Below are 27,617 nucleotides of genomic sequence, written 5' to 3' on the forward strand. Positions count from 1 at the left end.
CTGTGGCTCCTTCTTTTCTTTCGAACTTTTTCTTTGTGGGGTGTGCGATATCGTAGGCACTAATGAATGACTTAATACAATTCTCTCATAGCTGCCAACTGTTAGAAGGTCAAAGGCAATAAAATAAAAAATGACAGAAACAAACTATGGTGATGCGAGCCACGCTTTCGCCTTTCCATTTGTCGCGGTTGTTTTGCGGCGGCCAGCACGCGAAGTGCACCGCTTAATGAAGTCACGCGACAGCAGCGCGCCGCATTTGCCAGAAAACGAGCGCGTGAAAATCGGAAACAGACAAAATCAAAAAGTCACCGCACACACACACACACACACACACACACACACACACACACACACACACACACACACACACACACACACACACACACACACACACACACACACACACACACACACACACACACAAAGCCGTAGAGAACAGAAAAGCAAGGTTACAATTTTCGGCAAAACAAAAGCAAAGAAATAAAATCTGGGAACTGCGCGTACAAGGGGAATCGGGCAAAACGCGTGAAGGTTACGCGTTTAGGAGTGAGTTTCGGAGCCCGGACGCTACGCGCACTGCCGTAATCTTTTATTCATGCTGGCCCGTTTGGTATACCGTGCTTGAATAGCTGCTGCGTAGCGTATGTATAAGTGTATGTATATCCATCCTGTTTTTTTTTAGTTCTTCTTTCGCGTCAAAAATTGGCTTCCGAAGCACGTACCATTTTACCATTGCGTTCGCGCCTGTGACTTGCGATTGGTTGTTTTTTTTTTACTTTTTCGCAAGTGCGCCACACATATGCAGCTTTTTCTATATTTTTTAGTTGCCTTTACAAATAGACCCGCGCGAAAAGTTTTATTGAAATTCGTGGCTTTAGCTGCCTGTACATTGGATGTGGTCACGAGGCACGCATTTAGCTGAACCAACTTTGACATCGGGTTTTCTTTAACGTACGCCCGTGTATCTAAGTACACGGGCAGTATTGAATTTCCGAGCGGAATGTAAATGCTGCCGTCGAGGCGTAAAGTTGAACTTACTTAGAGCAGCACTTCTATGTTTGTTTGTTTCCTTGTTGTTGTTTTTCGCACGTGTCGTCTGAATGTTCTTTTCATGCACCACTTTACAGGTATGTGTGTACAATGCAGTACAGTTGCAACACTGCCGATAAGACATGAATATCTAATTCTTAAAGCCGCTTATCGCTACATCTTCGAAGATGTATGTATGTATGTATGTATGTATGTATGTATGTATGTATGTATGTATGTATGTATGTATGTATGTATGTATGTATGTATGTATGTATGTATGTATGTATGTATGTATGTATGTATGTATGTATGTATGTATGTATGTATGTATGTATGTATGTATGTATGTATGTATGTATGTATGTATGTATGTATGTATGTATGTATGTATGTATGTATGTATGTATGTATGTATGTATGTAAGAGTGAATATTCCCACATGCTTTCCCCACCCATGTGCTCTTTGTTGCTGATTCAGAATAACTTAATCTTGTCTAACAATGCCAATCACGGTAGGCGAGGCTGAACTCTTTTTTGAACGCTTCATGTATAGCCGTAAAATTATCTGATCATGCTGAACGAAAATCTCCAATATGGAATTCTTGAGAACGTCCTTAGTTCGGAGGATCACCGAAAACGTCTACAGCAAAAAGCCTGCTTTCTTTTGGTGAGCCTTACAACCTTGATACGCTGCTGTAAATCCAGATGAATTTGTTCTTGATTTTTTTTATCAGCAAACTATCGAACAAAATTTTTGTAGTAAGCGCCTTTCGGGTGGTCAAATTTATTCGAAACGTCACTGATAATTTCATCATTGCGAAGAACTTGGTTCTAAAAGGGGGCAATGGCAAAAGTGACGATTCTGGAGGGTTTGATCGTTAAAAGTGATATACCATCATACCTGATATTTTTATAGGTGGATTGCGCTGTATCCTTGCAGCCATGTGGCGAAATTCATCGACCTACTCAAACCTCGGTTCCCTACGCCCTCGCGTGTCTTAGATGCCGAAATAAATTTGAAAGTTGAAGAAGAAGAAACGAAACGCCATCTCCGTTCGATCTCTAATTACACATGTCTAGCTCCGGCCGACAGCATGCTACTTGGATGGATTTTCCAACCCCACCGCGACGCCTGATACTTGTCACCCTTGACGATTATTCGTCCATAGTTTGCTGGATTTCTTTTTTTTTCGTTTTTATTCTTTGCTTCAATGGGTCAGCACTGATTCGTTCTGCATGTTGCATGACCAGAACATCAATTCTTCTTTTCAATGTATTGAATTCCAACGACTGCCGTTCCTTGTTCTTGTTTTGTTTTGTTTTTGGAGTGGGTGTGGATCTGGACGTGACCAGGTTTGTCGTGTCCAGCTCGGTATCATTTCAAGAAAGTGGTATAGCCTCTCGTTTGTGAAGAATTTTTTTTCCCCATGGCGCATTTTTTTTTTTCAATTTTCGTTGATGCAACTGTGTCCCGTACCCCAGCGATGCACGTTATCCTGCATCAATGCTGTAGACGGTGTTTTCAGCAATTTCGACACGTCTTTCTTTACTTCGCTTTCTCCTATAATTGTCTCATAACTTTTGCAAGAACTGCAGCATTTCTAAGCAGTTTCTTTCGAAGAATGACTAGGCGACTGGAAGACAGTTTGAGATTCAGTCATAACGTCAACAACTTTCAATTTATTTCCCCCTTTCTTACTACTCTTCGTCTCTTTTTCTCTGCTTTTCTCTTTCTCACTTGCTCCTTTTTTTTCTACTTTTATACTTGGTTTTGAAGCGAGGACCTTATACGAGAACCCGGGCCTCTGAAGTGCTCCGGACTTTATATCATCAGCAAGGCACCCGAAGAACAATAGCAAGATGGCATCCTCCTGGCGCGAGCGCGCGATCAATATGCTACATATTGCCATGTTATGGGTTGTTTTATTACTGGCGTAATGCCTGGCGATGACAGCGTACGACACCATACGAAAACCCGGGCCCCTAAAGTACTGCGCTCTTCACACACACACACAAGGAAAGGAAAGATGTTTACTGCAGTGCTCCAAGGGACACTAAAAGGACAAACGATTTTTTCGCGTCTTAGTAGTGTACAATCCCACAATCCCGAAAACGCCACTCTATTTTAGAGGTAGGACTTGCTAAGCGAAGAAATGGTGCGAAACGAAAATGGTGTGTAGACGCCACATTAAGATTCCCGCACCAAACACCACGACGTCATAAATTTTGAAAACGCGTACTATGTACTACGTGTAGTTCCTAATCGGTAAAAACGAAATACGATGTCATCTGTGGGGGCCGTAGACCTAGCATACGAAGTTTCGGAAACTTTCCCCGAGCAAATGTCGCGAAAAATGCGAAAAGTACATTTCGGAATTCCCCACTTCACACGCTGAGATTTCGGCGACAAATTTCAAAATTAAACTTCGACCTTGATCTCCTCCTCTATTAATAAGCCTGTGATTGAGAAATTAACAACATTAGAGTCCTTGGAGTGCCGTTAGTGTATCAATCTGAATCCCGTCATTGTTTCCTTTACTGACCCCTTAAAGCCCGTTTCTAAGAGAAAGTAAAGTACTCTGAGCCTACGCACGCCTGTGCACCCGAGTACTTAGATTTACGCTCGCATCAAGAAATTCCGGATGGTCCATACAATTCGCAATTTGCTCCCTACACTGCTAACTAGCTTGAACACGCAATGGCGCTTTGCGTGTCAATAACTAACAACCTACAATAAAGGTGTATTGGTTTATTAAAACACCCTTTTTGTCGGGCGTTAGTTATAGAGAAGCAAAGCACCCTTAAAGGTGCAAACTCATTTACGGTGTACGACATGCCTCGTAATCGCATCACGGCTCATATTTATACGAACGATTATTGGGCGATGTGTACCTTACCGAATATGGTATGTCGTAAGTCAGTGGACAAGGCCCTGTCATGCATCGCTTCGATCTATAGATCGATACTTATCGGGGCCGTGTGTCAGCAGAACAGCCACCCCGATCTATTTCAAAAACGCGTTAGTGTTAGTCCAGATTACAGGATGTAGAAAAAAGGCCATTCACGAAACAAAAACCAAGTACGTCGAAAACACTGACTTCAGGGAGACTTAGCTATGTAGTGTCCAATGGCGGCGGGCGACAAAGCACAGTGTTTCGGACTCAGGTTTCGGAAGTAGTCCGCTCTCATTTCGAGACAGCCATTTATCACCAACTCGTCAATCAAACCACATTGACAAATTTCGGACTCGATTTGAAGTCGCGCTTGTCACATTCCTGTGCAGGGCAGAAAGAAAATCGTGGAAAACCTGGTACTAGGCCACGCTTGAAATAGCGAAAATAGACAATTTTGAAGACTGATCTGGTTGCTTTTATGTTGTTTCTATTTCTTAATTATAGGATTCAGGTTGTTTCTTGGTTTCTTCTATGCCGTTTAAAAGTTGGTTCCATAGCAACCAAGCAGACCACACCTTGACTGCTACCACTACCTTACTCGACCCCATCCAGTACGGTGGTAGTGACGTCATATATCAATGCAGTCGCGCGAGGCAAAAGCAGCCCAGTCCACGTGACAAACGATGATAATCATCACTATTGTTTCGATACACAGATGAAGATTATGAAGTACATAGTCAGCTCCCCCACTGCGTTCTGTGCGCGGAGGTGCGTTATAATTAGCTAGTCGGGTTTTCCTGTTTTAAGCATTTCCCGGCTGATAGTTTCATATTAACGTATTATATACCTCTAGCAGACTAGTGTTACGCTATACAACAGAATGAAAAAATTGGCAGATCCAACGTACAGTGGGAATCAATGATATGCGAAGCACGAATGAGAAAGGTTCATATGTCACTTTGAAATCAGCACAACGTTACGAGGTGGAGGTAAATGATGCCGTACATGACTTCCGTGTCATGATTATCATGTTCGGGTGTGTCATTTGCGTTCGTCATCTACTCACGTCACGTTATACCAAATTTAGTATACGTGGAGCTAGCCAAACGACCGCAAGCATGCTGTGAGCATGGTATGTTGTCCTGTCCTTACATGACACGCGTGTAAGGATTATCATGTTTGCATCAGTCATCAATTTTCGTCGTCCATTGACATCACGTAACACCAAATTCGGTGTATGTGGAGCTAGCAAAATGGCCCTGAGCGCACCATGAAGGGCCCAATATATTCCGAACTAGCGTTGACGCGTGCGCACGCTGGGCACAGCGACGCTAAGTTAGCAAAACGCGAGCACTCTATAGTCTGACGCAAGGCACGACCAGCGTCCATCGGCGCGGCCCGACGGCAACTGGCATGAAATGCGACATGCTGCATTTCACGCCCATGCGCTAAATGCAGCATGTCGAAATGCAGCCTTCATTACCTCTATATCATGGCGAAATGCAATACATCTATAACATGGAGAAATGTATTACATCTATATCATGGCGAAATGCAGCATTCATTACATCTATATCATAATTTTTATGTTATGACTAGTCAAATATGTTCTTAATACCGTCATGTTATACGCCATACCTAGTTTGGTATCGATACCATTTTCGAAACGGCCAGGAAAGCTACAAGTCGCAGGCGGCTAAATAGATAGATAGATAGATAGATAGATAGATAGATAGATAGATAGATAGATAGATAGATAGATAGATAGATAGATAGATAGATAGATAGATAGATAGATAGATAGATAGATAGATAGATAGATAGATAGATAGATAGATGGATAGATAGAAACGCGCAATGTCACCGAAGTTCGCTATAAAATGCTTCGCATTTAATAATATTACACTCACGTCTTGAATGATCTTATTATTTGACTCATGAGGCACTGGCTTTATTGATTGATTGATTGATTGATTGGTTGATATGTGGGTTTTAACGTCCCAAAACCACCATATGATTATGAGAGACGCCGTAGTGCAGGGCTCCGGAGATTTCGACTACCTGGGGTTCTTTAACGTGCACCCAAATCTGAGCACGCGGGCCTACAACATTTCCATCTCCATCCCAAATGCAGCCGTTGCAGCCGGGATTCGAACCCGTGATCTGCGGGTCAGCAGTCGAGTACCTTAGCCACTAGACCAACGCGGCGGGGCCATGAGCCACAGGCTCATGGAAGAGTTATAAGCCACAGGCTAGGAAGAGTTATAAGTGTGCATAACTTCTAGCAGCCATAGAAATCGCATGTGCTCTTTTTCTTTTTTTTAGAACGCAGCTCTCTAACGCACGTTCGTTCGTTAAGTGGTGTCACCGTTAACGACGTCGGCGTAACCGATAATGCGAACGAGTAACAAAGAGAGGGAACGCGGAGCTTGTTAGCATGACTAACCATTCGCCTCCCATTTCGCTTTCCTTTTCCTTCATGTGCTGGCCCATGGTCAGAAGTTGTATGCATGCATGACTGGCACGTGTGCCACTGCTGGCCCCACTTGTCGTAACGGGGCTGCCGGCGTTTCGTTTAGTTCGTGACTCGTGTAATACAAGGCAATGCTACGTTTCAACCTCAGCTTCTTCCAGACTTCCCTTTTCCATCATCCTCACCCTCTCCTCTTTTTGCTACACCACAGTGTACATCACTTCGTTATGGTCTTCCCTCTCATCTCCCGCCTCCTCACCCTTACATCAGTCCTATTCAAGCTCACTTCGCTTCCCATCCTCTTGTTGAAATTTATTCTGCAAGGTTATGCCACTCTTCACCCTCCTCTTTTTCTTTTCCCCTCAACGTCGCGTCGCATCACTCTTTATAAGTTTCATTTCCCACCCCTTTCCTTTAATGAACTACAGCCCTTGTTCGCTTTGCGAGGCTTCGAATGGCTAGGCTGGGCTCTACATCTCGTCACGTGTGTCTCACGTAACCAGTTGATGCGGAAAGACAATGAAGTTTTACCGACAACGAACGTTTCCAGATGCCACCCATGGATTTCGATGTTTAGAGAAAGGGGTTAACGATTTTGAGTATTGGTAGTGTAGGTAGCCGTCCCATGGGCCCTGGTGTGTTTAGAAAAAAGTTTATTCAATCGTGAGACGCAACAAACCTATGGAACGGGTGTGTTTAGAAAAAGTGATCAACGATTATGAGTACTGGGTACCCTACTATGGGACAGTATAAAGCCATCCGGAGGGCCTCACGGTATCGCCAATAGAACGAGTCTGTGCGTCTTGCCGTTTAAACGTCGAAGGAGGTACTTCACGGCGGCTCAGTAGTTATAACGCGTCGCATTTACAACGCGAAGGTCCCACGTTCAATTCCGGGCACTGGAGTTTTTTTAGATGTCCTTATATATATATATATATATATATATATATATATATATATATATGCGCATGCATATACGGTGCATGACGCCGACGTCCACGCCAAGCTCGACACCGGCGACGAAATCCAGCCGAGAGTGTCCATATAAATTGCTATCGCAATAAAACAGGCTTTCAAATACACTAACAATAAATCAGGCATTCATTTTTCCAGACACTTATATACACGCTGACGCAACATACACATTTACTCACTTATTTCCTTTCTTCTCATGCGCAGACACACACACACACACACACATATACACACACACACAAAACATGCATTCGTCAAAACGCAAAGTCCACACTCGCGCGTGCCACCGGATCGTTAGCCAAAGAACGGGCGCGTTGTTTTTTTTTTTTTTGTGGGGGTGGGGGGGTTTATGGCGCGTCCGCCAGTGACGCGACGACTGTCCTTTTGAATTGGGACGCGCGCTTGTGCGGCATAATGCGACGGCTTTGCAGTCGTACTCCCTCAACACCCTCCCGGTTAGACTGTTATCTACACACGTATCTCGTGGCTTTTATGACGCTACAGAACAACCGCGGCGATACCAAACGAATGACTCCCGCCAAGCATGCGCAAAGACTCACCCTCAAAAAAAAAAGGGGGGGGGGAGAGGAAAACTGTTGAAAGAGCTTTGTTTTTCTCTCTTGTCGCGATCTCTCAGGACACCAGACAATGAACGCGATATGAGTGTACGAAACGAAAAGCGAGGTACAAAACACGCCTGGCTGGGCGAGACAATGAGCGTCGCCCGGACGCATTCAATCTTAGCGGTATAGAGCGATCACCAGTGAAGGCGGTGGGTGATGCAAACATTTTGAGCGTCGTATTTCTTTCGGGGCTTATCGGCAAAGACAGAAAGAGCAACAGAGTGCAACAGAGAGAGACAGAAAAAGAGAAATAAGGGTGGAGAGAAATTAAAGGAAAAAAGTAAAAATACTGGTGGTGGCTTATTGTCGCGAAACCGTAGTAGAGAGCTCCGAAAAATTTCACTTCCTAGCGTTCTTTGACGGGCACGTAAATCTAGACGCATAGGCCCTCAGCCTTCCGCCTCCGTAGAAGTGTGTCTGCTGCGGCAGGGATGGACACCTTCTGGTCGACCACCATACTACTAGACTACCGTGGCGGGTAAAGAAAGAAAGAAAGAAAGAAAGAAAGAAAGAAAGAAAGAAAGAAAGAAACAAAGAAAGAAAGAAAGAAAGAAAGAAAGAAAGAAAGAAAGAAAGAAAGAAAGAAAGAAAGAAAGAAAGAAAGAAAGAAAGAAAGAAAGAAAGAAAGAAATCGGAGGTGTGTTAAACTGCTGAATGCGCGTAAGCCACTCCAACTGCTTAGAAGTCCACATACGAGTGTTTGCTTAGAGTAGGGGAGGTCGAGGACTTATTAGCGAGCCCTCACGTTGTTGGTGCCCAGAGTGGGCACATACGTATTTGTTTATCAGTTTCTCGGCTTGCGTGATTTCCGTATGCACGATTGGCGCTTTGTTTATTCACTGGCCGGCTTGTTTGCCTGCCCCCTTGTTTGTTCGTTTTTGTTTGTTCATGTGTTCGGTTGCTTGCTTTATCCCTACTGCATTTTTTTTTGCTAGCTCACGTTTTTGCTAGTTGTTTGGATAATCCAATTTCAGGCGAGAACAACATGTGCAGCTAAACGTGAGACGCTAACCGAAGCCTGAATGGTTGACTTCCTCGAGCAAGGACTAAAAGAGTAATGCTAGATGAGAAAGAGATTATAAGAGTGATCGGTGTTCTAAAAATAATGCCTCGTTTCACATAAATGCCCGTAAGCGCTTTTGCTGTGTCTATTAGAAAGGCAGCAGACTTCGCGTGTCAAAGTCTCAGGTTTTCCTACAAAGGTTGCTGGAAGGAAAGCTGGCCCCAAAGCTTACGGAATTCGTAAGTTGTGTTTTCTGGCAGCGTATAGTATTATTATCGGTTTTCTTGAATACTGTCTGGGCGGGTGAATAGGTACTACAGAGTGTACTATAGGTTATTGTCAACCAAATCATTGTTCTATCGTGGACGGTAAAATATGGAATATTACACAAACTTTGTCTCAGCTTTGATACCGGCTTCATGAGACCGATTGGTTGCGACAGCGGCCGGCAAGCTTTACACATCAATTATCTTCCAGAGAATACCATGCTCTAAAAGCAACAATCAGCGATATGATTCTGCACGCGTGCCCAGAGTTCAGAAAAACAATAATCGAATATTGATTTGGAAAGACTAGGAGCACCCAATGAGCTATCGACTGAATGATAAAAAAAAGAAGGAAGACTATAGAAAAAACTAATTAAATAAAGAAATCATACGTGCGCACTCCTATCAAGGGAGGCGTAAAACTGAACAATGCCACATCAAAGCCAGAAGCCAAGACCAGCACAAAGACTAGAACAATCCAGTAATTATCTACCCATAATTCTTGTGAAGATACCTAAACGACTACAAACACGGGTGAAGTTATATGAGTAGTAATATTTTTGCGCCAATTTTTCATGAAGTCTATAACCGTCTCCTAATTTACAACACAGTGCCCACCTTCTTTTGAGCCGCATTTCACCAATATTAAATGTCGATAATGCGAGGCATTCGATGCAATCATGTGTATCATTTATTGGCAATCGGTTGTTTGTTCACATTGTTAGAAGAGCCGTAAACTATTGTAGAGCCTGAAGTAACGAACATTGGACAACACCACCTAACAGTAAGTCAATGCTGGTCAGCACTATCTAGCATTAGTAAGTGATATTATTATAACAGTAAATAAGGCACACTTCACACAAGCTGTACTCTAGTTTTTAGCGGCCCGAGCAAATGAGTCTCACACATCTGTTTTTGGTCGAAGCAATTACGGTTCGGTACTGACTTCCATTTTTTTTTATATTCAGAAAATGTGTTTCAAATACCTGCAGCGATGTTAAATCTATAGTTACAGTTTGTATTGGATACATGTGATCTCAGACGATAAGCTTACTCAAGGTAAGTTGCAATTATTTGTCAGAACAATTTACTAAAAGTGATTCAATGAGTTCACCGAGAGAGCAGACGATTTCCTGTGAGCAGTTAGGATCGTTGCGCCATCTGGCGGAGCAGATCTTAACCACGCTCTTTTCTTTACGTGACCTCGGGGATCGGCCACAGTAGCACGAAGAAACAAAAAGTATTGCGAGGAATCCAGCACAGCAAACAAACACCGACATGCGAGTGCCTTCACAAGACAGATGCCTTTCAAAGATTAAGGTCGCCTCCAGATTTTTTTAACGGAAAGAAAAAGGTATAACCTCTTCGAAGCTTGCCAAAATAACGTTCTTTCATGATGGTGGTTCCAAATGGCCGTGCCTACACCCAATTATACGACATAGTAGAATTTTTTTCATCAATTTCAGTTCCGAAGAAAACACTGTTTATTTTTTTTTCTGTTTTTACACACAGCCTACTTCTGAAACAGGTTTCGTTTGATGGATTCTGAAACGAACTGGAGATGGTCCATATGTGACTGCAGGAAACGGCGATTCTTTTTAACGATCTTTTTCGAGTAATAGAAATTACTGCGGTTGCAGTCCAGCTTCAGTTCTCGCAGTGAACACACTAAGCGGGGAGTTTATGCGGTGAATCGCGCCACGCCGCGTCAAATATATATATACGCTACACAGATATACGAATGTACTACAAACACACTAAAGAGCTTCGGGGACCTCCGGATCACGTTCATAAGGCAACAGCGCACGTACCCCTCCATGCGGTGGAAGCTGCTTTAGGTACAAGCTATAGGGGAGGTGGGCAGAGCGCTTCGCTGGGACCAGTGGCATGGGAATGATCGAGTTAATGCGTAGCAGACGACCAGGCAGCCGGAACGGCTGTAGCAGACGACAACGCTGTGACTGCGGCGGCACGGTCGCCATAACCGTAAATAAATATGAAAGTGACAGCCGAGGCGGCATGGAAGGGGGGGGGGGGGCGTAGGGAGGAAGAGGGGGTACCTCGTGAGGTGAGATAAATATTAGGAATCTAATGGCGAGCAATGTAAAAAAAATGAAGAGCAGAAAAAGGAGGCTGTTTTATATGAAGAAGGGGAAATTTTTTGTTTTAATTTTTGAAGCGAGCGGGACCACCGATGCGAGCACTTCGAGCGGATGCCGTACGAAAGTCGGAAACACGAGCAAAAAATGAACATACACGCGCGCGCATCTACCAAGAGCGCAGGAAAACAAAAATCGAAGATGATCGGTAAGTTAACTTGTGTGCGAAACGTGCAATGCAGTCAGGCACAGTGTCACGTGTGGAATAAGTGATTACGTCCATCAAAATGCACATTGGTGATTTTAGCTAAGGGTAGTCGATGTTGGTCATTTTTTATTCACGACTAACTAGTCGGTATAAGAAAAAAAAACACGGGTGAAGTTTCGCACAAGTCAAAACACTAAAGTCAAATTGTAATAACATTGCAGTGGACATTTTTCTTTAATGCAAATTTACGGGAGACTTCTCAGTTCTATATAAGAACAAAGGCGCTTCTGCTAGCAGAGAAGCTGACGCTTCATTCTTACTACCCAGTCCGAACGCAGCCATCTCAAAGGACAGTGGCGCCTCTACCAGCAATGCAGATGACGCTTGGCCTGAACTTCCAAAGATACATGCGCCCGATGAGAGGCATTAGACTTCAACAGTGAGGGACACTTCATCGGTACCTTATAACTCGACGGACGAAGAAGAAAAAGTTATGGGCTTGTTCAGCGCCCTGGTCAGTGCTACGCGCTTGCTGCTGAGTAAGATGCAGACACCGGCTGCTCGAAGCGAATTGCAACTGCTATACACCACCAATCCCGTTCTCGCAAGCCTTCAGAAGTCTGTTGCTAGAGGACGCAAGCGGCACCATCATGGCTTCACCATCGGCAAGATTTTGGGTGCATGGGACCGCGCGTACAAGCTAATGCAACGAACGTGCTCGTTTGATTAAGACACGGGTATAACTCGCCATCTTTGATGTTATGTACGTAACTGCCGTTTTGTCAATGGCATGAGTGACATTTCTCTCCTTCTCTCTCTCTCACTTTTATTCTCATTACTCCTTGCCGCGTGCAAAGTAGCCTACCAGGCTCGGCCATGGTTATTGTCCCTGCCTTTCTTTTCTTCTTGATTCTCCCTCTCTCTCTTGTACGTCAAAATTTGTATTGGATAATACAATTTTCCCGGTTATAGCTCGGGAAATCATTTTTTTTCCTTTCTAGCGTGGACCGAAAAGAACTACTTCAAGGACCTCAGTTCACGTTCTGTATTACTTATTAATATGTGAGTTGTGGCGTGCAAGAACGGCGATATGATTACGAAGCGCACCGTAGTAAGAGACTCTTGATTCATACTGAGCATTTTCATAGGTGCACCCACATTAAAGCACACTGGTGTTGAATTTTGTCGAACAGAAATGCGACTACCGCGATGGGCAGTCAAACTCGTTCCCTGCTCTCGGTATAATACTATGCAATTATGAGTACTGTATAGCAACAAATGTCAAGCACAGCTTATACGAGATGAATTTCGTACGTACTTCTGAAAAGTGCGTGTACCCAAGATAGAGGATCATAAGGACGTGAGAAGCGTCACAGCAACACAGTGTAGGCCACCAAGCTTGCAACGACCACGCAAGCGTCAGTCTCCTTGTGAGAAAAATGTTTTCCTTCTAAGAAAACGGACAATAGAGACGTTGGTATAGCGACACAACAAATTATGACGTGATTACGAAAGTGATGTGTCAAGAATGAACAATGAAGGATCATGATGCTGTGTTCATTTCAGATGTGAGTATTTGAGAATCGGCTACAAACACAAAAATTACTACCCTACAAATACACGGTAAAGTGAAAAGACAAATGACAAAACAAGTCTCTAGTCACAAGAAATGAAATGGTGCTAAAAATATGTACAATGTGTCGTGAATGTAACTGACCTTACAAAATTGGGTCGGGCCTTGTTGGTACGTAATTTGCAAAGTGAAAAATTCAGTGCAAACAAACTAAGGCTGACCACAAGGAAAAAATTAGACAGCATAACGGCATCCCTTGTGTCATCTATTTTTCTCTCACGCTGTGCTATTGTATACCATGCTTGGATAGCCGAGTTTGCCTAAGACGCTCGCATTCGCGTCCTTAATAAGGGGGTTTGAAAGTCACCTCGTGATGACTTTCTTTTTTTTTGTCAAGATTGTTTCTCTATTTCTTTCTGCTCATCATCTGATCCGTCACAGTTATTACAGGCCACGACGGAGAAATCAGCGCACGCGTTCTGGGAGTGCAGCACAAGAGAACGAAGAAGAGAAAGATGAAAAGAGAGTGTGTGATCACGATGATGATAATTTGCTGTCAAGGCTTCATACCCCGATGCTTAGTTTTTAAACACTGTACAAAAGCTTTCACAAGGATGGGGTAAATTTTATCAGTAAGACCGGTTTGCAATAGTGAAATAATAATAATAATAATAATAATAATAATAATAATGATAATAATAATAATAATAATAATAATAATAATAATAATAATAATAATAATAATAATAATAATAATAATAATAATAATAATAATAATAATAATAATAATAATAATAATTTATTATTATTATTATTATTATTATTATTATTATTATTATTATTATTATTATTATTATTATTATTATTATTATTATTATTATTAACAAAGAGGCAGAATCAATCCCAAGCAAGACTCTGTCAAACCAAAAGTCAATGTGTGCCAGTATAGCTTTAATGCACCTTGAAAGCGCAAAATCAGAGGAAGGAATGTTGTTGTCGTCGTCGTCGTTGTTGTCATTGTCGTTATTGTTATCGTTATCATTGTCATTATTGTTACCGTTGTCGTTATTGTTGTCATTGTCAATATTGTCATTGCTGTCGTTATTGTTCTCGTCGTTATTGATATCGTCGTTATCGTTGTCGTTATTGTCATCGTTTTCATTGTCGTTATTGTTGTCGTCGTTATTGCTGTCGTCGTCGTCGTCATCGTTGTTGTTATCGTTGTTGTTGTTGTTATAGTCGTTATTGTTATCGTCGTTATTGCTGTCGTCGTCGTTATTGTTATCGTCGTTATTGCTGTCGTCGTCGTTATTGTTATCGTCGTTATTGCTGTCGTCGTCGTCGTCGTTGTTGTTTCACGCGGAGATTGCAGGCATGTGACACTATCAGTTAGGGAGTGACCCTTAGGGGCTCGCGAAAGTGCTTGTGTTCTGAGTTCAACGCTGACCGAAGGGCGTCTCTGACGAAATTTACGGTATACGTGACAGGAGGGGCATTGTCGAAAAGAGGAAAATGCTCTTCGACGAAACCAACTTCGAACGCGAAGCTTACTGGGTGCCTCCAGAAAAAAATCGAAACCGGCTAAATATTTAGGGCGCCCGTATTGGTGCCCCGCCTAGTTCGTGTTAATCAATTGAACGAAAATACAGAAAAGAAAGACGTGTGCTGCTCACGACAAACACGATCGTTTACTATCATTTTCTCTCATTTCTTTCAATTTCATTCTTTTTATCGAAATGCAAGCGAACGTCCTGCCATAGTGGTATCACAGTTATGGCACTGGATGGCGGACCCAAAGGTCACGGAGTTGAATCTCTACCGCAGTGGTCGCATTTGAATGGAAACGGAATGTTAGGGACCCACATACTTGAATTTTGGTGCACGTCAATGAACCCCACGAGGTAAAACTTTCCGAAGCCCTCTATTCTGTAGTGGTTACGGCACGTAAAACTTCAACAATTATTATTATGAGGCGAGTATATATTTATATATATTTATTATATATTTAGTATATATATTTATATTATTATATATTTATATATCTAATATATATATTATTATATATTTATTATATATTTTCTAAAGCTAGCACGCTGTCCTACAACTGCAGCACTTTGAGACCAGCCGTGACTCCAGAGTACTTTTCACTTGGAGAAGGGGAGCAGGCGGGCAAGAAGGTGGGGAACTCATGCGTTGTTCGGTCTGACAGAACAGTGCAAAAAAAAATAAAAAATCGGATGACCAGGACGCAGCGCTTTTACCACGTTCATGAACCAACTACCCACCTAATAACCCTTATGCGCTGTTTTTGACAATGCTTTCACGGGGGGAAGGGGGGTACAAATAGAGGATGCGCAGGCAAACGTTTGACACAGTACGCGCCCATAAAAGTTTAGTTTCAATAGTACAAACGCCCGCCATGTATTGACGGTCGCGTGCGACATCCAACCGCGATCCCCGGACCACGCACAGAAAGCCTGCTTGATTGCCGGTCACAACGATACTATGATTACTCAGAACACGCTCGTACTTCAAAGTTTCGTTTTTGGGTCTAATTTGTCTAATCACTGATTCAGATCTCAGCGCACTGGTATTGATTTACTATAGGCGCGCAGTGAACGTATATACCGAAGATTGATGATGATTGATTGATATGTGAGGTTTAACTTCCCAAAACCACGATTTGATTATGAGAGTACATACCGTATTATGAGTATTATGAGTATGAGAGTAATATGGGAGTATATATTCTTCGGTATATACCGAATAATATTGTTTGGTGATTGCTAATGATTAGAGAAGAGGCAGGGAGGTTAACGAGATACATAGTCAACTCTGGTTGGCTACCCCATATGTCGGCTTGTTGGCCACAGTGATAAAGGAGAGAGATAGGGCAACAAACTTTGTAAACAGCATACGCTGTTTCTTTCAGGCACCAGTAGATGTCGTTTATAAAAGACACTTTATTTCTGCCAATTTTCGTAAACAATGGAGACTCAATTTCAAGATTTGAGAGTGCCGCAATAATTTAGTCCCATTGTGAACTCTCTAAAATTGAGCAGTGGATTTTTTTTCTTTGGTGCTTAGAAATATACAGTGGTAACGTTGCGACACCCTATAACGCCGCCGCAGCACTACTGTTGTCGGCAAAGCATGTTTGTGCTTCTGAAAATTCCCCGAGCGTAGCCTGGGGGTGGTACGGACATAAAAGACGCCCCGCACAGATGATGCAGGCCTGGTAGACGCGAATGTACGACCGGTTACCGATATGCGGTGACCTGAAGAAGGAATGCACTGGCTGCGTGAGCAGGTCGAGAGAGACACGAGGCACTACATGGGGCATCCGTATACGAGCCTTCACTTTCCGCTGGCTTTCCCCAAATAAACACCCATAGTTTGTTTGCTTCTTTGTTTGTGAATTGAACAAACCTGGGACTTCAAACTGACTTCGGAGGCGTGTATTTCAATACAAAACTAAGAAAATTTAACTGTTAAATTACCTCAGAATAGTAGCACACATTACACAAACAAACTAAGTCTGCAAAATCAAAATATATTGATACAGGAGACGACAGAAGACGAAAGTATTTACAATTATCACACAATCAAAGTGAGCGTATATCAAGTGGACTGTGGCCATAGATACTGTACTCATTCATGCATTAAAAGCCCTATAATTATATATAGTATGTAGCCCCTAAATATATATATATATATATATATATATATATATATATATAAAGTACAATTATTATTTATTTTATTTATTTACAAAATGCTGCAGGCCATGTGGCCCATGCAGCAGGGGCAGGGTACAACATAAATACATCTACAAAGCACAATTGAATATCATAAACAAGTCAGGTAACAATAAAAAACAACTCTAAATAAAATATAATTAGAAAACAGTGAAGAAGTAATTCTGTATTGATTCAGTCGAGTCCAGATGATCAATAGGTATAAGGTATATAGTGAGCCCCTAAATATATATTTATTTATTTATTTATTTATTTATTTATTTATTAGAATACCCTCAGGGCCCGTAGGGCATTACAGAGGGGGTGGGTACAACATATATAACACACAAGAAAAAAAGAGAAAATAAAGAAACAAGTATCAGATGCGCAAATCAGGAAGGCAACATAAGTCAACTAAAAATGTATAAGAATTCAAGCACATACAAGACAAAGATAGATAATGGAAACTGCGTATAGTTACAAGCATTGCTGAGAAATTGCAGTCTTGAATAACAAAGGGTCTGTTATTGATACAACGGAAGAGGGAAGGTGGTTCCAATCGGCGGCTGTTTTCGGTAAGAAGGCTGCTGAAAAGAATTTGGTGCGGCAAAACGGAATGGCAACCTTATGCTGATGATCAATGCGCGATGAGTGGTATGACGGTTGTGAAATGAGGTCTCGCTTCATTGATGGATTGTGAAAAAATATCTTATGAAAAAAAATGCAGTCGCGCCAGTTTCCTCCGGACAGTTAAATTGGGTAGGTCAAGGTTAGATTTCATTTCTGATATGCTAGCAGTACGGGAATAATTAGAACAAATGAACCGAACTGAGCGGTTCATTTGTTCATATATTATGTACATAGTGCCTCAGATTACATTTTCCTTTTCATTTTATTCTTAATTTGTATTGTTTAAATGTTTATCTTGTACACTACTGTCATGATGTTGGGAAAGCCGCCTTTAGCGTAGCCTACCTCCCCATATTCTGACAAATTTAAATAAAAAAATAAGTGAAGATTGCAAGAACAGTCAAGATGGCACAAACGGGAAACAACCCGTCCTCGTTTTCTTCGTCCTACAGGTCAGCGGCAAGTGCGAATATAAACAATTAAAAGTAAAAAAGGTAGATTTTCTATAATTGATATGCGGGGTTTAACGTCTCAAAACCACCATATGATTAAGAGAGACGCCGCAGTGGAGGGCTCCGAACATTTCGACCACCTGGGGTTCTTTAACGTGCACCCAGATCTGAGCACACGGGCCTACACCATTTCCGCCTCCATCGGAGATTTTCTATAATTTATATTTCGTGAAATATAGGAAGGTAGGCTACGTTACAGCCGACTATCCCGACATCATGATAGTAATGTACAAGATAAACACACAAAAACGACAAATTAAGGATAAAAGAAGAAAAATTGTTTCTACGTTTTGGCGCCTATAGTTCCTTTAACGCACGTCTTGGTGGCGATTTTAAATATGACAGACCTGGTAAGTAACAACGATGCCCCACCGCGGTGGTCTAGTGGCTAAGGTACTCGGCTGCTGAACCGCAGGTCGCGGGTTGGAATCACGGCTGCGGCGGCTTCATTTCCGATGGAGGCGGAAATGTTGTAGGCCCATGTGCTCAGATTTGGGGGCACGTCAAAGAACCCCAGGTGGTCGAAATTTCCGGAGCCCTCCACTACGACGTCTCTCATAATCATATGGTGGTTTGGGGACGTTAAACCCCACATATCAGGTATCAACGTTGTTAACTTATTGTGGAAACTGAAGAGCAGCGTTTTAAAAAAAAGCTCGATAAAGGCAGTTTACGGAGATAACTTCTGTTTTTTTTTTCTTTTCTTCACATTTCGCGAAATGACCGCTTTTTTTTCATCTCACGCCTGTGCACACAACAAAGGTGTTGCAGCAACGCGTCATTGGGTTATAGATTTGACCCTACCATTATGTTTTCGACGGCATATTCTCCTGTAAAGTCGTAATAATGGAACAATGAAAGGGGTAGTTTGATTAGCGCTTCGTGGCTGCCTTTTCATCGACCTACCTGACCTAATCGGACGATAAGCGGGGTTACTATGCAAGGCATTGCATTTATATGTCAACTGAAAAAAAAAAAAGAATCTATCTACACGTATCTCGAAATGAGGCAGTTTGAACTTAACGCAGCTCACCATAATCTTTTTTTTTCGTCTGTCCGTGTTCCTTCATAACTCTTCTGAGTTTCCCAGTAAAAATAATCAACTCAAGTACTACCGCACCATCTGCAGTCAATAAACAACAACAAAAAAAAAACGATGGCCGCAAAGACGTGAACCGGGACATTTTCGAGCACGAAGAGGACGTCGTAATGTGCGGTGCTTTGAAGGTCAGCTTCAAATTAAACGAAGCACGCGCTCAACGCGATGTCTTATCGGTGGCACATCATTTCGAAGCACACAGCACGAGCGAAGAGGGCAAATAATGATGGCTGCATTTACGTCACAAGGCGCGCGCCACGAAGCCCCACGCAAGCTTCCTGGCGGCGTTAGACGCTCGACAGAAACGACGCTTGCGAAACTGGCTGCCTTTGATGACCCCCCCCCCCCCCCGTCTCCCCAGGAGAGCGGCCCACGTCGCCTGGTGTCGCGCCTACGCGTGAGTCTGGGTCGTCGCTCCCAAAATGCCGGCGTTGCAGAAACCGTTCTCGAAACCCAAACACGGAACTCGATGTACGGCGCCGTCCGCATTGAAGGGAACACCTAACCAGTACTGAAGATCTCACAGAAGCTGATGTTCAAACTGTCATGGTGGTCTTGCGGCTACGGTGTTCAACTGCTGACGCTCAGGTTGCGCAATCAAATCCCTGTCGGGGAGGCCACATTTTCGATGGAGGCGAAAATGCTTGAAGCCCGTGTGCTAAGAAACGCATTCAACACGGGAACGAGGAAAGGCAGGGCGTTTGAATAGTTCCGAACAACCGACAAGATATCCTACACAGGGAATAATTGAATGTTCCAGAGCGCATGGAATGAGAGCGAACAAAGAAGAGACACAAATAGCACTGACGGGGGAGTTCAAAAGGAAGATTTATATAGAAATTGAGAGAGAGAGAGACCATGGACACACACACAACGTCACAACCCGTCAGTATTGTGCAGTATACGACATAATCATTTATCTATGGCCACCTGGCACGTTTGTTGCCTTCAAGAATTTCAACAAGCACTGCTGCTTGCAAGAAAATTCTTGCTCTTATCTCATCATGACGTTATACCCTACACAAACTTGTGACCAAGATATCGCAAAGGGGGAGAAAACCTACAATGATGCAATTTCTGTCCTTCACATCCACGCTTTATTGTGTTGTCTTTATTGTTTCATGAATCCTATAACCCGAATAAGTAAGAGATTGAATGGAATTGACTTTATCGGCAGCCATATAGGCAATGTTACAATATGCCGGGGACGAAAAGATGCTTAAACAGCTCGAAAGTGTCCCGGCCACCATACACACCGTCAGGTCAGCGTGATTGTGATTTTCCCCAGACTGAGAAAAACCCAAAAAAGACTCATCGCCTAATGATACAACACACAACATGACGCTGAGTAATGACGTCGCCGACTGCGTCTTTCACAGGCTGGAAACTACAAACAGATATATTTGAAACCGCAATATACGAGAGCTTCGCCTGGCGTTCCTTAATAGTTCGCATTGAGATTTATTTCTTCTTGTTATCGATGTGATAAATCCCAGAAGCACTTCAAAACTTTTTTTTTGTACTACGTTTCGAGCAACATGATTCTTTATGGCTTCTGTGAATATCATGCTTAAACAGAGAAAAAAAAAGAAAGAAAGCCCAATGCATTTGATTTATGAGCAACACGTCATACTTCGCCATTCCTCAAAACAAACTAAAAAAATTGTTTCTACAGTGACATCATGACCCTGTAATGTAAATACATGATATTTAGAATAGAGCCAACTCGAGAGAGAAGTTCAAGTAATCATCAGTATATTCAAGTATAAAGACTCGCAAAACACGCCACACAAAATTGAACTGTCCTGAAAGTTGGCTTTGCCTTTGAGTGACTCCTACGGTGGCAAAGCATACTTGTCTGTAACGAAATAAGAGCATTTGAGCATCTATTCTGCTCCCCTTAGCAACTCCTGTATTCGTGTGTGTATTTTTGAATTCAATTTCGATTCACTTTCATAATGAATTTAGGAAGGCCCGAAGAAAAAGTGACACGATTTTGACGTGACAAATATTCGGGTCCCTTTTATAAGGCGTACAGCAATGAGATAAATACACAGATGTACATATACCATATTCAATATCACAGGAAGTGCAGACAGTTGGCATGCATAAATTAAATAAGACTGCTATACTCTTTACATACATCAAGAAAAAAGGAAATAAGTATGAACATAGCTTTAAAACATGGCAAAACAATTTGTGAAATTTTGGCCCATAATATTTTAAGTTGCCCGTCTGTGTATTATCTGTAACACAAACAGATAAAAACAGCGACATGAAAGAAGTATTTGACACTATTATTTTGTTGCAAACCAGTTGCGTGGATTATGATGAGAAAACTGGTGAATAGGAGAGTGTATCTGTCACACTGAGTTTTGTATTGTGCGAGTGTGTGTATTTGATAGAGATAGAGTGAAAAAGAAAGTGAGTGAGTCGTTGTGTATGCGGGAGTGAGAACGTGTGCAATCATTTGACCGACACATAATGTTGGTGAACGGATGTGCGTGCGTGCGTGCGTGCTTGCGTGCGTGTGTGTGTGTGTGTGTGTGCGTGCGTGCGTGCGTGTGTGTTTTAGAAGATTCACAGCAGTGTGCAATACAATTTGGCAGAAACAGATTTTGACGGAAAGAAAGATTAGCGTGGGTGCTCTACAGGATCTGTCAAGGCTATTATTAAATGACAAGACGTTCAGTACATGTCATAAAAAACGCGGTATGTTCAACATTAAATAAATATTTATAAAAAACAAATGCTGCATCATGCCTCACCATCTTTGCTTAACTCCCTTTATTAACTACCATATTTTCTATCTCGAGGGATGTGGCCGTGGCAATCATACATCTTAGTGACCACGCATTTTATGTTGAAAGTGCACGATGACGTGCTTTTGAACTTTTGTATATTCATTGGAGAATATTTATTATGCTTCTCTGTTTATGTGTATTTTTTGTATATTTTTATGTTTAGATTGTATAGCGACCAGTTACAAACTCTATATGATTCAGTTCACAATTTCAAGAACAAGTGTTTTTAAAAACTTTCTCCATTTTGCGGTTTTTAATCCATTACCTGAAAGTAACGGGATCTTGTTTCTTTGGATTAATTTATGTTCAGCCATGTCTTTTGCGCTCATAGTTTTTTTCGACTGGACATGAACCTGTTTATACATTGCACTTTCTATTTTGCCCATCCACTGTTTGTTGCAACACACACACAGAAAAAAAGACACAGACATCGTCAAGCCGTTGTGCGGTTTTTTGTCTATGTTCTTATTATCTTTACGATGGGTAGATGCGAAATAAAGTTCAAGTTCAGGTGATGGGCAGGGAAACGGGCTTGTGTGAGAGTGAGTACATGTATCGTATGTGTGAGTTGGTACGGACGCGTGAGTTAAGGACTGAGTGGTTGTGTGCGTGTGTGAAAAAGGGTTCGCGCGTCTTAGAATTAGTTTGCGCGTATGTGGATAAGTGAGTGAGTGAGCAATATAGCAAGTTCACACGCGTCTACGCAAGTGTGCAACATAATTGTGTGCACGTTTTGGTGTAAAGTCTTCACGACGCTGTTTTTTTTAGATTAATTGGATCATGTAGATGCTGGTTGGCCGGCGTAGATGCTGCGGCGTTTTATGAACGCTGAGGAAATACTTCACCTACTGGTCGATACAGGAAAATGTAATAAGACATTGTAGAACTTTTACTGGAAAGCCACCAGTGACCCGAACACAAAAACCCACTTCATATTAGACACGCATGGCGTACTAAGATTCCGAAGTTCGAGCTTAAAACTTGGGAAATGAAACTTTAGCTTACGTTATTGCCCTCTATCAGGGAACCCAATGCCAAAAAGATTATCAAAAGTGGTATTTTGAAAGAATATCTCGTAATCGTGAGATACTTTAGACTTCATTCTCGGTGGCATCTTTAAAACTTGCTTCTTAAACCTCACGCGCTTGCAAAAAAAATTGCAAATCCCTTTTACACCGAAAAACTACATATGCTACGGTGCGACGTATTTTTCCTTTTGAGTAAATAAAAACATATGCCAAAAATAGCGTATGTGCCAAAAAATTTAAGCAAACCCTACCACACACCACCACTCTACTAAAAATGGTGAGAGGACACAGAGGCTGAAAATGGCCATTAGGATCATGCATAAAGCACTAAACACATGCGGCAAGTCAGAAAATGATGGCACATTTCACTGAACACAAAAATCAGAAAAAAACTCAAATACCAAGCAGACCACATGGAAAAGTATAACAGAGCATACGCTAAATTTGAAATGTACTTTTTTGGGCAGAAGTTTCAGATTGAGTTGCAGCTTGTGTGATCGGTCATGGTTCGAAATTCTGCGCCACCACTCTCTTGTGTGCTAAACACCTTCAAAGAGTGCAATGACCCACGATTTTCTTTCCTGAAAATTGAATAAGACACGTCAGAATGACGCTTCGAATAAAAGTGCATTTAATTCATTGCGGCATGTCATTCCTATGCCAGTTTAATGCTAACCGCTCTTGGTCGTGCTCCCTATAAAACAGCGTTTCGAAGGCTTCGGTAATGAAGCGGCGATGACGAGAAAAAAATATACAATAGAATACATTATGAATATGAACAACGGGCATGAAAGCGTCGAAAGTGAGCGAGAGCCTTTCTTATCGCAAAGGTTAAAAAAAAGAACGAAAAAAAAAACACGGTCCCCGTATCGCTTCGGCAGTGTTAGACAAGATCGTAAGGTGGGAGTTACATTAATCTTTTTTTTCCTCTGCAACGCCCCTCGCTACAGGCCAATTAACCCTCTCTCACCTTCCTCACTCATCAGGATGTTCTTTTTATTTTTTCTTCCCGGATTTCATTCGCACTCAGTCATCGCGAGAGGCCTGCGCTTGATGCGCTTTGCGCCGGCTGGTTTCGACGTAGTTAGGTCAACCTAACGAATCTGCCATCTTATATGTTGCTTTTTGTGTGCGTTTGTGTCAGTGCTTGTGCGATTTTTTTTTTTGTTCACAATACGTTACTTCGATCGTGAGCTCGGGCATAGCAAAAAAAGCGATGTCTCAAAAATATTGTAAAGGTAGCTGACTCGCTTCAAAGCCAAGTTATAAGACGCAGAAAAAAAATGAGATGACCTGCAAATAAATATGGTTAAAAAAAACAGAAAGTGTGGCGAGTTAGTACTTAACTTTGAAGCACGAAACACAAAAAATAGACAACAACTAGACGAGCGCTAATTTCAAACACGGAATATTATGGTAGTATGTTCGTGTTTGTAAAATATCCTTCGTGTTAACCAACAAGGAAACTAGAATCACCATAGAAATGCCCAGGAAGAATCTGGGCCGGAAACGGCAAGAAATGAAAGCGAAAGCACAAAAGTTAACCGCGATCATGGTATGCACAGAAGAAACGAAAGTGTGATGCTGTAGGGAATGCGCCAATGTTCTTCAACCCAGTGAATGTCTCAATCAAACCACGAAGGAGTGAAATCAGAGCTCAATGCTTCTTGGGAGAAAAGAAGCGAAAAGTCTAGAGTACTTAGATTTTCACTGACGTTCTTCAAATGCGGAGTCCATTCTACCGAAGATTGCAAATCATCTAGTGCCCGTAGCTTCAATTTTTCATCGATGCGTGCTCTGCGCCTTTGCTGAAGCACCTCAGTCACCACAACATGGAGTTTGCGAGAGGTAACGCAGAAAGCCCATATTACACGCCGCGGAAAGTCACAGCGATTGCTTTGCAAGCAAGGCAATCCGAAAACGCAGCTTCGTCCATCTTGCGAGCCCGCAGCAGCATTTCAACTTCGTTTCCAGGAGGCATGTCGTCGATTCAAGCGAGCCTCGAAGCTCCAAGGAGCACGCAAAGGTGCTCCGGCTAACTGTAGCACCGTAAACTAAAAAGAGTGATGAAGGGAGGGGTACGTGCCAATAAAAAAAAAACTAGTCCATGTGACCGCTCCTAGAACGCGGTTTCGGTGTGCATACACAGCACCTCAGGCCTTACGGTAACCCACGCCTTCTTCTTCTAGAGTGCAAAACGCATGAACGCAAGCACGCAGGCATAGCGGGAAAACCACCCCCTCATCCCCGTCGAACCTGAGGGCTCTTGGAGCAATACCCCTCACCTCTCTCGCACGTTGTTCATTAATTTTTCACTGCTTAACCAGCTTGATATTTGTTACGTGTAGGCCACTGCAGTAGTTTTCCGAAATCGTGGCTTCGGGAGAGCTTACGATATCCAGCGCACTAATGGCTCGCCGGGTAGGTAGAGAAGGAAAAGAGGAACCTCTCCTTTCCCTTAATATTATATTTTCCCGTCATCCCTATCACCCCGTATACGACGAATGAGCCAGATGGAAGACAACGGAAACTCACCTATTTCCCGGTTCGGTGCTGGTGCACATCCAGCCCAGCTCCATCGTCCGCTGCGGCTCAGAGCGCCGGGAACGCGCGAAAAAATCCGCCGGAGTTCCAGAGCGTCTAGCGTCTCGACGCCATGGCTGCCGGAACGGCCTTCCGCCTTCCGCGGAGCGCTGGGACGCGTTCCATTCGTCGTCGCCGCGCGCTTTCTCTAACTTTCATCCACGAGGTGGCGCGGCAGAAGCGCGCCGCGGTCGTGACGTCACGAGCGTTCAATTCTGCCTTTAAGGGGGGCGTGCGTCGTCTGCTCTAGAAGAGAAGCATGCCACGGTGACGTCACCAAGGCGTTCGATTGTACGTTTCGGTCAGCTTTCCGCGTCGTCTGCTCGTCATTTTCTGGCCAGTGACGTCACGGGCGCGAGCGGAACGCGACTGTTGAAGCTACACCGTCGTCTGCGGGCAGCCTAGCTCTTATTTCAAAACATGTTGGCCGCTCGGGGTTGAATCCGACGCTTGCAGTGATCAAAAGCGCGGCCTTTGGGAGTTGAGCGCTGATACTTGGAGGGAACCGATGGAGATACGTGTGTTTGAGCAACGCACTTACTGATGTTGAGTGGAAGTCACCTTTTGGTCGCGAAGACAGGTAAGCGTTTAGCGGCAGCGATGTCACATGTGAAAAAAAAAGTTCGAGTTCTTTCTCCATCCGCAACAGCTGAAGACGAAAATTTTGATTGACCGCGTAGGGGACAGGTGTTAATTGCTCGCAAGGTGACGCTAATGACTGCGGAAGCAGCTGGTCCTTCAAGGTCGCCTAAAATGATCACTGATCACATTTCGAGGTGTCGTAACTTGATGCTACTTTCCTAAGAATAACATAGTTAAACTTGACAACGCATAGTTAGGAAGCGAGAATATTACACACAAAATATTCCACGTCAAACAAATGTGCAGCGTTCACCAAGGAAAAGTATATTTTATTCATATAGTTCGATAATCTCACTTATTGAACCCTTGTTTAATAATCGAGGCTTCTGCAACTGTGGCTTTGCCGCAGTAACTTAAGTTTTGTGGCGAAGCCAGCTTGCCTTTTATGAAAGAAAAAAAAATGGAGCACCCAAAGGCATTCATTTGCGAGTCCGCATGCCCATATCAAAATTTTTGGCACGTGTGTATGTGCGTGTCTGTGTGCGCATGCGTCATGTGTGTGCATGTGTGTGTGTGCGCGTGTGCATCTCAACGTGATTAAACGATTGTGGGTGCTCGCGTGCGTGCGTGTCCGTGTGTTGTGAATGTGTGTGCGTGCGTGTCTCTCTCTCTCTCTCTCTCTCTCTCTGTGTGTGTGTGTGTGTGTGTTTATGTGTGTTGTGAATGTGTGTGCATGCGTGTGTGTGTGTGTGTGTGTGTGTGTTGTGAATGTGTGTGCATGCGTCTCTCTCTCTCTCTCTCTCTATGTGTGTGTGTGTGTTGTGAGTGTGCGTGTCCGTGTGTGTGTGTGTGTTGTAAATATGTGTGCGTGCGTGTGTGTGTGTGCACGTGTGTGTGTGTGTGTGCACGTGTGTGTGTGTGTGTGTGTGTTGTGAATGTGTGTGCGTGCATGTCTGTGTGTGTGTGTGTGTGTGTGTGTGTGTGTGTGTGTGTGTGTGTGTGTGTGTGTGTGTGTGTGTGTGTGTGTGTGTGTGTGTGTGTGTGTGTGTGTGTTGACCTTCGTCTTAGAAGTGTAATGAGCCAAGCAACCCCGCGGCCAGAGCCTTCTTCTTTTCAAAGGGCTGCGGCATTATAAGGCATCGAGCTTCGACAACGTAATTTCGCCTTCACCGGGCGCGCTGTGGTTCATGATATTGATGATCGAGCGGCAAAGAACGGCAGCCAATATAACATGACCGAAACCGACCAACATTATCCCGTGCGTTCCGTGCCGCGAATTCGAGCACAATGTACCTGAAAGTGGACAAAAAATGTGGGACGTAGAGGGCGCGTTCCTCTGTTATTTCTTCAAACAAGGCCTCTTACGAGTTACATATTAAGCTGGATGCAGTGGTGGTGTTGTGCGCCAAAAACCCTGCGTTGGCTATAGTGCACACGAATGCTCGGAAGTGCGCCTGTTATATGCCTATCTGGAAGCTCCGTTTTTATTGATGCTA

At 43.0% G+C, this 27,617-nt stretch overlaps 1 protein-coding gene across 1 annotated transcript in view; it reads right to left on the minus strand.

The window, feature by feature from the left end:
• RhoGAP100F (Rho GTPase activating protein at 100F) overlaps positions 1-25,626 on the minus strand; it is a 162,956-nt gene extending 137,330 nt beyond the window's left edge. The window contains exon 1 of the mRNA XM_075875820.1: positions 25,492-25,626. The gene's annotated coding sequence lies outside the window, so the exon portion shown is untranslated. The remainder of the gene's footprint in view (positions 1-25,491) is intronic.
• Positions 25,627-27,617: the final 1,991 nt, after the last annotated feature.

The sequence above is a fragment of the Rhipicephalus microplus genome, chromosome 10 (assembly GCF_043290135.1).
Source record: "Rhipicephalus microplus isolate Deutch F79 chromosome 10, USDA_Rmic, whole genome shotgun sequence".
Lineage (NCBI taxonomy): Eukaryota > Metazoa > Arthropoda > Arachnida > Ixodida > Ixodidae > Rhipicephalus > Rhipicephalus microplus.